The sequence below is a fragment of the Chlorocebus sabaeus genome, chromosome 19 (genome assembly GCF_047675955.1).
Source record: "Chlorocebus sabaeus isolate Y175 chromosome 19, mChlSab1.0.hap1, whole genome shotgun sequence".
Taxonomy (NCBI): Eukaryota; Metazoa; Chordata; class Mammalia; order Primates; family Cercopithecidae; genus Chlorocebus; species Chlorocebus sabaeus.
Window position 1 is genome coordinate 3148384 of NC_132922.1, and position 12423 is coordinate 3160806.

A 12423-nucleotide genomic window follows, 5' to 3' on the forward strand; every position below is an offset into this window, starting at 1 on the left:
ATAGGGTAAGAGAGAGAGAGAAAAGCCTACTGAAAGGAGCTGTTTAGGGTGCTAAGTGGGAAAAGTACATTCTAGTGTTTCCATATTATTGTTGTTGGGCTCAAAAGATATTTAAGCTGATGATACAAGTAAAAATATAGAATTAAGCACATAAAGTAAAAGAGCGAACCCATAAAAGGACCAGGTCCAGTCAGTTTCAAAGACTGATTCTTTAAACTCTGTAAGGTTACATTTTTATGACACTGCTTTGACTGTTTCAGAAAACAGAGAAAAGGAAGAAATCTTCCAGATCACTCTTAAAAAGGTGGAATTATAATAAAACCAAAACAGTACAAAGAAAACACAAGAAAGATACTAATCTCACCTATGAATACAATAGCCATGTAAATATGTTAGAAGCACCGTAAATATCAGAAAACAGGGTCCAAAACAAAATAAAAGAACCCCACAAAAGGACAAAGCAGAGTTTATTCCAGGAATTCAGTGATGCTTTCACAATTGGAGAATCAAATAACATGACTCGCCATACTAATTGATGAAAAGTGAGAAATCATATGATTAATTCCAAAGATGTTGAAAAGTCATTTAAGTATACTTAATTCCATTTTTGATAGGTAAAGCTCTTAATAACACAGCTGTTAATGAATACTTTTTTGCCATGATTTTGTTCCTTTATATGTATGATGACAGGAAAAAAAAAATCTCCTAGACAATTCATTTGTTAAAAAAAGAAGATGCAGAAGAGTGTAGGTTTTATAAGAGAGAAGTGTAGCCAAGTGCGGTGGCTAACGCCTGTAATCCCAGCACTTTGGGAGGCCGAGGAGGGCAGATCACCTGAGGTCAGGAGTTCGAGACCAGCCTGATCAGCATGGAGAAACCCTGTCTCTATCAAAAATACAAAATTAGCTGAACTTGGTGATGCATGCCTGTAATCCCAGCTACTTGGGAAGGTGAGGCAGGAGAATTGGAACCTGGGAGGCGGAGGTTGCGTTTAGCCTAGATCACACCATTGCACTCCAGGCTGGGCAACAAGAGTGAAACTTCATCTCAAAAAAAAAAAAAAAAGAGAGAGAGAGAGAAGTGTAGTGAGTGGTGGGCTGTGTATGTGTGAACATCTCTGTGAATACAAGCAAGCAACAGGTGTGAGTAATAGCCTTTTGGAGCAGAATAGGGTAAAAAGAAATACTTTCTCCTGTATTCTATTCAAACATTAAAATGCATACCTTTTAATAAGTATATTTTTATAGATATAACTAGTTTACAAAATTGTTATTTTAGAGCAGTGACTTTCACACTCAGGGACATTGGCAGTGTCTGGAGACACTTTGGGTGGTCACAACTTGGGGGCAGAGGGTAGAGGTCACCAGGTGCTGGAAGTCAGGAATGCCACTCAACATCTTGCACAGCCCCGGAAGCCGCCTACAACAAAGATTTATCTGGTCCCAAGTGTCACTGTTGCCAAGGTCAAGAAACTCTGTTATAGAGTGATAATTTCTACCACAGAGGTAACTACGAGGCAATCAAAAGTGTATGGAACTTAAATCAGGAAATCTAAAGTTTCCTCTGTCATTTATTAGCTATTTGACCTTGGGTAAATCATTCCCCCATACAAAGCCTCACTCTCCTCACCTATAACCGTAAGGTGATAGTGTAAAAGCAAATGATGTAATATCTGGGAAATGGCCATGTAATGCCAAACAACTGCATTCAGCGAGCTTGGCTGGAGCAGAAGGAAGGTAGATCCATTAGAACCCTGTCCTGGGAACTCACCGCCTAGTGGAAGCGATGACAAGTAAACAGAATTGCAATGTGTATTTACGTGATAAGACAGAGACTTGCAGGGAGCTTTGGAAGCAAGGCTTGGAGGCTACTTCAGGCCAATCGGATATATGCAAATTAGAAAGCCTCCAGCATACTGGGCACCTCCAGGTACTCATCACCTCACATGGGACAAGAGCAGCTGTCCACTAGCTAGGGCAGAGTCCTCAAGCAGGTTGCCTGTTTATCATGCACAAAATACATTTTCTATTCCGTATTTGTCAGTAAACACACAAATCATACACACACACACACATTTTTTATATACATACTGGCATGCCTCAGAGGTATTGTAAGTTTGGTTCCAGACCCCCATAATAATAAAGCAAATATTGCAATAAAGCAATTCACACAAATATTTGGTTTCCCAATATATGTAAGTTATGTTTACACTATACTGTAGTCTACTGAGTGTGCAATAGCATTATGTCTTAAACAGCAATGTACATACCTTGATTAAAAAACACTTTATTGCTAAAAGTGCTGCAATAGAGATGGGAAGTGAGCACACGCTGTTGAAAAAATGGCACTGATAAACCTGCCCAATGCAGGCTTGTCACAAAAATTCATTTTGTAAAAAAGTACAACATTTGCAAAGTGCAATAAAAGCAAAGTGCGATAAAATCAGGTGTGCATATAAATATTTAAAAGCTTATGAGCAAATACTTCCCTTTACTACAAGTTTACACTTATGTATCCTATTCAGTGGGATGACTTTATCTAGAAAATGCTGATCTCAGCCCCCTCAAATGACCTCAAGATCCATCAACGAGCCACTGCTCAAGTTTGACACACATGATGCTTCTTCCCCAATGTGATCACCACACTGCAGCGAAGCGACCATTCTGGGACACAGATAGGAAGTGCCAGTGCTTAGAGAGACATCCTTCTTGGCTCCCTGTTGCCATAAGCAAAAGCTGAGCTTCACCTCCCAGCACACAACCTCCCTGTTTGGACCCTGAGCACCCACCAGGACTTCCCCTTCTCTCCAGCCCTCATTCTGCAAGCACAACCCAGGACCTGGTTTAACCCAGGATTCTGTCATGGAACACACTCGAGTGGAGCCCAGCAGGACAGGTGTTCCTCTTCACCTCTATTTTGCTCTTCTTCTAAAATTGAGATAGAAGAGGCTCTTTTCAGGCTGGAGCCATGCAGAATCTCAAAGAGGAAAAAAAGAAGATCTCTGCTGTGATAGAAACCCTTAAAAAAAAGTGAAGGAATTTCACAGACCTGAACATCAACTGCCGGAGAAAGAAGTTTGCCCAAAAAGTGCTTCAAAAGGTAAGGAGGAAGCTTATCTATGAGAACACTGTGACTACCACAAAGAACACAGAAAGAGGCACAGAGCTGGGGTCTGGATGGCTGGGATGGCAAGGAAAACCCTGTGGGTGCCTGCAGAAGCCAGGCTGGCCTTTGTCATCAGGATCAGCAGTGTCAGGAGTGTGAGCCTGAAGGCCTAAGAGGTGCTGCAGCTTCTTTACCCTTTTTTTTTTTTTTTTTTTTTTTTTTTGAAATGGAGTCTTGCTCTGTCATGAGGCTGGAGGGCAATGGTACAATCTTGGCTCACTTCAACCTCTGCCTCCCAGGTTCAAGTGATTGTTCTGCCTCAGCCTCCCGAGTAGCTGGGATTACAGGCACCCGCCACCATGCCCAGCTAATTTTTGTATTTTTAGTAGACATGGGGTTTCACCATATTGGCCAGGCTGGTCTTGAACTCCTGACCTCAGGTGATCCACCCACTTCAACTTCCCAAAGTGCTGGGATTACAGACGTGAGCCACTGCGTCCAGCCTAGCTTCTTTACCTTTGCTGTGTCTTCAAAGAACTGTTGTTAAGCTCCGCAAGGCTTCAGTTACGCTGAGACTGGAGGGCTCAGATGCTGTCTTGCATGGGGAGACCTAAACGCAGAGTCAGTAAATGAGCTGATCTATGGGCATGGTTATGGCAAAATCAATGGGAAGCAAATTACCTTGACAGAGAGCTTTTTGATTGCTGGACCTCGTGGGAAATACAGCACCATCTGCATCGAGGGTCTGATTCCTGAGCTCTATGCTGCTGGAAAACGCTTCAAAGAAGCAAACAACTTTCCAGGGCTCTTCAAGTTTTCTCTATGAGCTGGAATGAGGGACCACCTACTTTATGGAAGGAGATGCTGGCAGCAGGGAAGACCAGACCAACAAACTCATTAGAAGGATGAGCCAAGGTGCCTTCCGTGGTTATTGTAAACTGGTCAGTTAGAAAACAGTGACTACTTTCAAATCGAAAAAACATTGAGATGCAGGAAAATACTTGGGTTCTAGTTAGATACATTAGCTTTGACGTAGGTGTGTACTAATTAAATTAATAGCTATGCAAATATTATTCTTAAAGTTTATCTTTGCATGGAGAATTTTTTTTTTTTTTTTTTTGAGACGGAGTCTCGCTCTGTCGCCCAGGCTGGAGTGCAGTGGCCGGATCTCTGCTCACTGCAAGCTCCACCTCCCGGGTTCACGCCATTCTCCTGCCTCAGCCTCCCAAGTAGCTGGGACTACAGGCGCCCGCCACCTCGCCCGGCTAGTTTTTTGTATTTTTTTAGTAGAGACGGGGTTTCACCGGGTTAGCCAGGATGGTCTCGATCTCCTGACCTCGTGATCCGCCCGTCTCGGCCTCCCAAAGTGCTGGGATTACAGGCTTGAGCCACCGCGCCCGGCCTGGAGAATATTTTTAAATAGACTTTTAGCACCTAGATAAATTTTTGTTATTCCTTCAAGACAAGAATTCTGTTGTACAAAAGTCTCTGTCCACAGAAGCATTGATTTGTCACCAAAGTGTAGCAATGTTTTTGCACTGATGTCAAGATTATGGAGCATGGCTTCCTTAGACACAAAAATTGAACAATAATCTCTCCCTTGTTTATGTTTAGGAGTTTTCAGTTATATGTGACTTTGAAGTAAGCCTGTAAGGCAGTCAAGTCCTCAAGTCTTACTTGCCTAATTTTTTTCAAGTGAGGAAACTGCATCTGAGAAAGCTGAAGTGGCTTTACTGCTGTATCATAGCTCCCTTGGTGACCTAAAAGTGGACTCCAAAGTTAACATTCAGATCGGAAACTCTTGGCTCAGAGCAGCCCATGCAAGTACCTGAAAATGTAATATTCAAAGACATTTAACATTAAAGTATGTTCAATAAAGCCAGTCGAGAATATAGAACCCATCTAGACATCATCTTCATCAGACAGTGAAATTAAATTAGATTTCCCTGATAACCAGCTTTAGTAAGCCCATTTGCATTACGAATGTGAGATTAGAAATGGAGTAATTCAGTAATGAATCTACCTGCAGAATTTCTGAGCATGCATTTGGGTTCAAGTCAGTCTTCATTCCAATTCAGAGTAATAAAGTTTCAGCTTTAATGTGGACCTGAAGGTCACACGGTCTAAATCCAAGATTCAAGTCTAAACCACCGAGCTTCCTCCAAAATGGCCATCCAGCCACTCTCTGAGCAGTCTTCTTCCACTGCCCCTGGGAAGGGAAACTGACTGTAGTCCAAAGTATCCCTTTCCACATGAGATTATTCTGTTCCTGAAGACCACACAAGACTCCTTGATCACCACTTGACAGCTCTGTATATTTTCAAAGCTTGCATCCTTTTCCCCCTTTGACTCTTACCCCCTTCCTGTGCCTGTTAATCTAGCTTCTATTAATTGTAAAATAGTTTGCTCTTGATGAATGGGAGTTGATAGATTTGTTCCGTTCTTAACAGAAAGACACAGGTCAGGCCAGGTGGAGAAACTTGCAAGAATGGAAGTGCCCCTAGGATGGGGCTGAGGCTGTACAGGAGGGAGAGTGGGGCTCTGAGTGAGAGCAAAAACTAAGATCAGAGCATTTGAGTCCAAATCAGACCTTGCCACCAAGTTTGGCTCCAGAGGAGGCTGAAGTCAAGAAGGGATCTCTGGCTAAGGTAATGTGAAGCCTGGGTACTGCAGGACCACAGGCATCTCCTGAGGACCTATGTCTCCCAGAACTCGACATTTTTGGGGTCACAGGCCATCTCAAGCCAACATTTTTCTGTTATCCTCTCACTTCTCCTCAACCACTGCCACCAGATCTCAGCAGCATCTTCCTCATAATTATTTTGCCAGTTTAATCAAATGAACTAAAAGCTATCTTATTGAAATATTCTAGTGTGTATTGCCAGAGAGAGGGGGGAAAGATATGAAGAAGCAGAAAATTAAGGCAATGAAGAAGATGAGGGTGAGGAAGCAGGATGAAGAGGAGGAGTTGAAGGGGATGAAGAAGACGAAAAGGAGGAAGAGGAGGAAGAGTTGAAAGTAATTAAGAAGGAGGAAGAGGAGGGGGAGATGATTGTGATGAAGGTGAAGAAGAGAAAGAGGAGGAGATGATGGCAAGGAAGTTGAAGAAGGAAGAGGAGGAGGAGTTGAAGGTGGTGAAGATGAAGAGGAAGGAGGAGAAGGAGATGAAGGTGATAAAGAAGATGAAGAAGGAGGAAGAGTAGAAGGAGAGGAGTTGATGAAGGTGATGAGAAGGAGAAAAAGGTCATGAAGATGAAGAAGGAGGAATAGGATGAGCAGATGAAGGTGATGAAGATGAAGGAGGAAGAGGAGATGACAATGATGAAGGTGAAGAAGAGAAAGAGGAGAAAATGAGGGTGATGAAGGTGAAGGTGAAGAAGGAAGAGGAGCAGGAGTTGAAGGTGATGAAGATGAAGGAGAAGGAGGAGGAGATGAAAATGATGAAGAAGATGAAGGAGGAAGAGAAGAAGGAAGTGAAGGTGATGAAGATGAAGAAGGAGGAAGAGGAAAGAGGAGGAGATGAACTTGATGACAAGGAGGAGAAAAAAGTGGTGAAGATGAAGAAGGAGGAAGAGGACGAGGAGATGAAGGTGATGAAGAAAGTGAAGATGAAGATTAAGGGGAGAAGAGATGAAAGTGATGAAGAAGAAGGAGGAAGAGGAGAAAAATGAAGATATAAATGAGGAAGAGATGAGGGTGATGAATAAGGAGGGGAATTAAGAGAAGAGTTCATTTCCAATCACTACTTTTGTAAAACTTCCAACTGCCTACAGCCTGCCCTAACTGGGGGGGTCACCACACCCTCACTGGATATCCTGAGTGATCCTTGAAGAGAGGCAGAGTGGAGTTCTGCTAGCCAGGCTTTTGTGAGCCCTTCAGAGAAGAACAGTCCAATAGACTGGGCCCAGACCCCCATCCACCAGCACAGTAGTCCTGAGCTGCTCCTCGCTCGGGGCAGGATTAGCTGCACCCCAGAGGGAAGCTCATCATGCCAACAGAGCCTGCAGGAAAATGAGCTTATGTTGATCTTCTTTCTTTAAATAAATGCACATTATCTACACATGTGGAAAAGATAGGCTAAGTATTTATTTAGCCAAGAAGTCCATATGCAAAGCGCAAGCAGAGCCAACTCCTGAGTAACAACCACAAACATTGTTTATCAAAGCAGTCAATGAGTAGCCACTTGACTAGAGTAGTTACATCCTAAAGGAGAGGATAATAGAGTTCTCCAGATGCATTGTTGTTCTTTAAAGGAACAATGCCCTTTCATACTCTCCAGGGAGCATTTGATAATCCACTCTCCTGTAGTGCTGGCCTGCTGCTAGTTCAACCCAGGGAGGAGGATCCAAGGGCACACAGCTGTGCGGCTCTCCAGATGCCATCTCTCTTCTATGTCAGGGAGACAGCAGGGTGTGCCAGCCTGGCCCTCAAATGCCCAGGAGCTCTGAGGTTAGGGGAACACCTGATGAAGAGGGATTCAACTCTTGGGATGCAGAGAGAGGACAATACAGACTGAGAAGCTGCAAGTATTTATTTAGCGTGAGTTTTCTTTGCCATGGTGCAGAGGACTCAAGAGCTGGGATGTAGAGAAATGGACCTTGCCCAAGACCATGGGAACCCACCTCTTGCATCAGTGTGACATGGATGTGAGACCTGGAGTCAAAGGAGATCATTTTGAAGCTTTAAAATTTGACTGCCCTCTTGGATTCCAGACTTGCAGGGGCCCTATAACCCTTTTGTTTTGGCCAAATTCTCCCATTTGGAATGGCTGTATTTACCCAATCCCTGTACCCCCATTGTATGTAGTAAGTAACTAGCTCGCTTTTGATTTTATAGGCGTGTAGCTGGAAGGGACTTGCCTTGACTCACACAAGACTTTGGACTGTGGACTTTTCAGTTAATGCTGAAATGAGTTAGGAATTTGGGGGACTGTGAGGAAGGCATGATTGGTTTTGAAATGTGAGGACATGACATTTGGGAGGGGTCAGGGGGTGGAATGATATGGTGTGGTTGTGTCCCCACCCAAATCTCATCTTGAATTCCCACATATTGTGGGAGGGACCTGGTGGGAGGTAATTGAGTCATGGCGGCAGGTCTTTCCTGTGCTGTTCTTGTGATGGTGAATAAGTCTCACGAGATCTGATGGTTTTGAAAAACAGGAGTCTCCCTGCACAAGCTCTCTTTTTGCCTACTTCCATCCATGTAAGACGTGACTTGCTCCTCCTTGCCTTCTACTATGACTGTGGGGCTTCCCGAGCCACGTAGAACTATAAGTCCAGTTAAGCCTCTTTCTTTTGTAGATTGCCCAGTCTCAGGTAGGTCTTTATCAGCTGCATGAGAACAGACTAGTACAGACCTCTACAGGCTTATCCATCATCATGATCATAATTATCCATAGTGTTACCATGGGCTGGCACCGGTGTTCAAGAGGCTACCATCAGCACCTGCCACTCATCATCCCAGGCAGTCCCTAGCAACTCCAGGAGAAAGAGGCAGATTCTGTGTCAGAGACAGCAGGGTGCTCATAGCACGATGTGGGCAGAGTCAAGAGAGTAGATGTAGCAGACAAGGAGTCTGAGATGGACCTGGCCATGCACAAAGGGGCAAAGGCATTCCTGGTGGAGGGAGCAACTTGTACAAAGGCTTGGAGGTGGGGGACAGTGCCCATGCAGCCCGATCACTACTCTTGGCTCCATATGTTCACCTCCAGATCTAGACTCTGTGCAAGGGCGAAGCCCTCCCTGAGCCATCACATGCTGCAGGAAGACTGCCCAGCTCTGGGCCGGCTGGCCTGGCTCAGACCCACCACCAGCTGTGTCTCCACTATCTCTGAGGCTTCATTTTCTCCCCTGTAAAATGGGAATAATCTTATCTACTGTAAAAATTAAGGAGTAGAAATAATGCCCATTAAGAACGTATTGGCTACAACCAGCAATGCAGCAATATTGTTTTTCACCCAACCAGGAGAGGAAAAAACAATCGAGGCATAGACTCATATTCAGAAAGCCAAGAGAGGAACATAGGTGCAAATCTGTTAATGTTATGATGATGATAATCACCCTCCATATCATCATCTTCTCTATCAAATATCAGTTCATACATTATAATAATATATATTATCCCTAGTAGAGCTGAGAGGAAATTATAGTGGGATTCCTGAGGATAAATTAGTTTTCTTTCCAGAACACTATGCTTAACATAGAAGTCATTTTGCATCTACGGGTAGAAGCATTCCTTAAATATAACCCAGTAAATATATGTGATGTTCTCCATGGCTATTAATAGCCTAACTCTATTTATTAAAGGAAAAAATGAAACAACAAGAAAGAAAAGGTAATTCTAGACTAGCAGAGGGTTGATGCACTTAGGCAGAAGCCTGTTTATAAAAGTCAGAGAAGCCCCACTTCGGAGTATAGCCCCTAAGGGCCAGGCGCCTCCTGCTGACCCTAGACCTGGCCTCAGCTCAGGGTCAGGTGAGTGGTAAACCACCAATAGCGGTCAGATAAAACCTCCACTGGAAGAAAATTCCCTGCCACCCCTCTCTGCACAGGGCCTGGCACAGAGACAATATTCAATGCATGCACATTAAGTTAACAAACATTTCTGGGAAGTGTCTCCTGTCCTCACTCTGTCTTTGGCTGGCATAGAATCCTATGTAACTCCACAGCACACAAGGGTAACCTGGGGGCCTGTGACAGCAGAGGGGAGAAGCAAAGGGGTGAATCTTCTTTCCCAAGAGGAGTTTGAGCCACTTTCCCTTCCAAGTTAAAGGGAAGGGAGGGCCTCCCAACCCCCAGTTGGGATCCCTATGCTCCAGCATTTTTCATCACCTTCCTCTTCCCAGGATGGGCCCCCGCATGCCTTCACGAAAGGGCAATATTGTCCACCTGGTATCTGTAAAAGCCAGACACAATGGCGGGAGCCCTGCCCCGGCTCAGTTACTCCTTTGTGGCCAACACGCCCACACCTGAGTCTCCTACACTGTGGAAGTGGGGAGTGGAACAGGAGACCCCAAATCCTACTCTTGCTGTGACATTCAGGACTCCCCAGCAAGGATGGCTGTATCGATCCACCACTGAGTTGAGCTGCGGAGACAAAACTCCTGCCACAGGTGCTTCAGCCATGTGTTTGGCCTCCTTCATGATTCTCTGAAGGGATGTTCTCCAGATGGGTCTCCCAAGTGAGTAAGCAAGGGTCACCCAGTTGCTCACCCTTCTCAGAGGCATGGCTGCACATTCTGTCCTCAATTTCAAGGCATGGCTGCACATTCTGTCCTCAATTTCAGGATGTTCATGAAGAGAGGACAGAGCAAAGGGTCCAGCAAGCGCAGAAAATTACACCCAGCTCTAGTTCAAGCTGAGAATAAGCATTCATGAGTGTTTTTCACAGGGTGCCTTTCTAGCTATTCTGGGCATTTCCGTGCATGTGTGCGTGTGTCCGCTGATGATTCCCTTCAGTGATGATAGTGATGACAGTGAGGGTGGTGATGATCATGGTGGTGGCGATGATGATGGTGGTGATGATAGTGATGATAATGATGATGGTGATGGTGGTGATGATGATGGTGATAGTGATGATAGTGATGACGGTGACAATGATGGTTGGTGATGATGATGTGATGGTGGTGATGATGGTGACAATGATGGTGGTCATGATGGTGATGGTGATGATGTGATAGTGATGATAATAATGATGGTGATGATGATGGTGATAGTGATGACAGCAATGATGGTGATAATGATGGTGATGATGGTGATGATGGTGGTGACGATGATGATGGTGATGGTGATGATGGTGATGGTGATGGTGATGATGGTGGTGATGGTGATGATAGTGGTGATGGTGATGGTGATGATGGTGATGGTGATGATGGTGGTGACAATGATGATGGTGATGATGGTGATGGTGATGATGATGATGGTGATGGTGATGATGGTGGTGATGGTGATGATGGTGGTGATGGTGATGATGATATGGTGGTGATGGTGATGGTGACGGTGATGATGATGGTGACAATGATGATGGTGATGATGGTGATGGTGATGATGATGATGATGGTGATGGTGATGATGGTGGTGATGTTGATGGTGTTGGTGATGGTGGTGATGATAGCTAACATCACTGAGATTTTTTAATGTGCCAGGGACTCTGCTAAGAGCTCTACTTTCAGAAACTTATTGAAGTACATAAATTTGATTTTCACTTGTTTAAAGAGTTTTTCTTTGAAAAAATTATACTGAAAAAATATGAATACACTTTCCTAACTATTTAAAATATTCTTTGAAAAGCGGAAATCACCTTAGACCCATTCAGAGATTTGGCCCAATTCCCTGGGTGTTTTGAAAAAATGTGTTAGGATATTAGAAGCAGTACTGTCACTGTTCCTCTCTCTCCTCTGTGTGTGTGTGTGTGTGTGTGTGTGTGTGTGTGTGTGTGTGGTGCAGGTTCTCTAGTGTGAGTGCCAGCTCTTCTGCACACCTGCACTCTGGTCCACGTGCCTGTGCCCCTTGCAGGTGTGTGGCACCAAATCCAGATCTGCCTGAAAGCCTTCCCTCCACTCCCTTTTCTTTTCCTCTGCTTAGTTGGGAAGGAGGAATGGCAGGCCTGTGTGTTCCAGGAGAGACAATTTAAAGCAACGCTGGCAGAACAAAACCCTGGCCTAATACCTTTCCAAAAAGCATATTGCTTTTTGTAGCTGCAGCAGCTGAGAGTCCAACAGCTATTCCCCAGACAACCGAGCACAGAGCATGGCTATTTTTAGACTGTATCACACCTAAGAATCTGTGCAGAAAAGATACTGCGCCAAGCAGGCATGCTCTCCCTTCCTCCAACAACCACTTAGCCTGATGCAGAAGGAGCAGGCTGCCTGCATTTTTTCTTAATATATCAGATTCCAGCAACAATATGCCATTCTCTTTGAATTCTTTTCAAGTGTCTGGTATATGTTTGTACCTCTTGATAGCTATTATTACAGTGCCGGAGTCAGTCCAATGCCAAATGACAGAAAGAAAACTGAAAAAAATATAACCATCACGTGTACTTAACTTTGTGGGCAGAATATCACTACATCTGGATGTCTGAGCGCATTTTGATGTTTGACTGCATTTTCAGTTTTCACTGAGATGTTTGGCATCAAGTGGGATATTCACACCCAAAATAACATTAACATGGGGATGTGCAAAAGCTCTTTACATTATAAAGTAAAAAGCACTGGCACTTTTCAAATGTTGGAACCAATACAATTTTTCCAGGGATAGGATGCACTTGCTGGCAAATGTTCATTTTTGTTAACTTTATTACCTTCATCACCATCGCCAT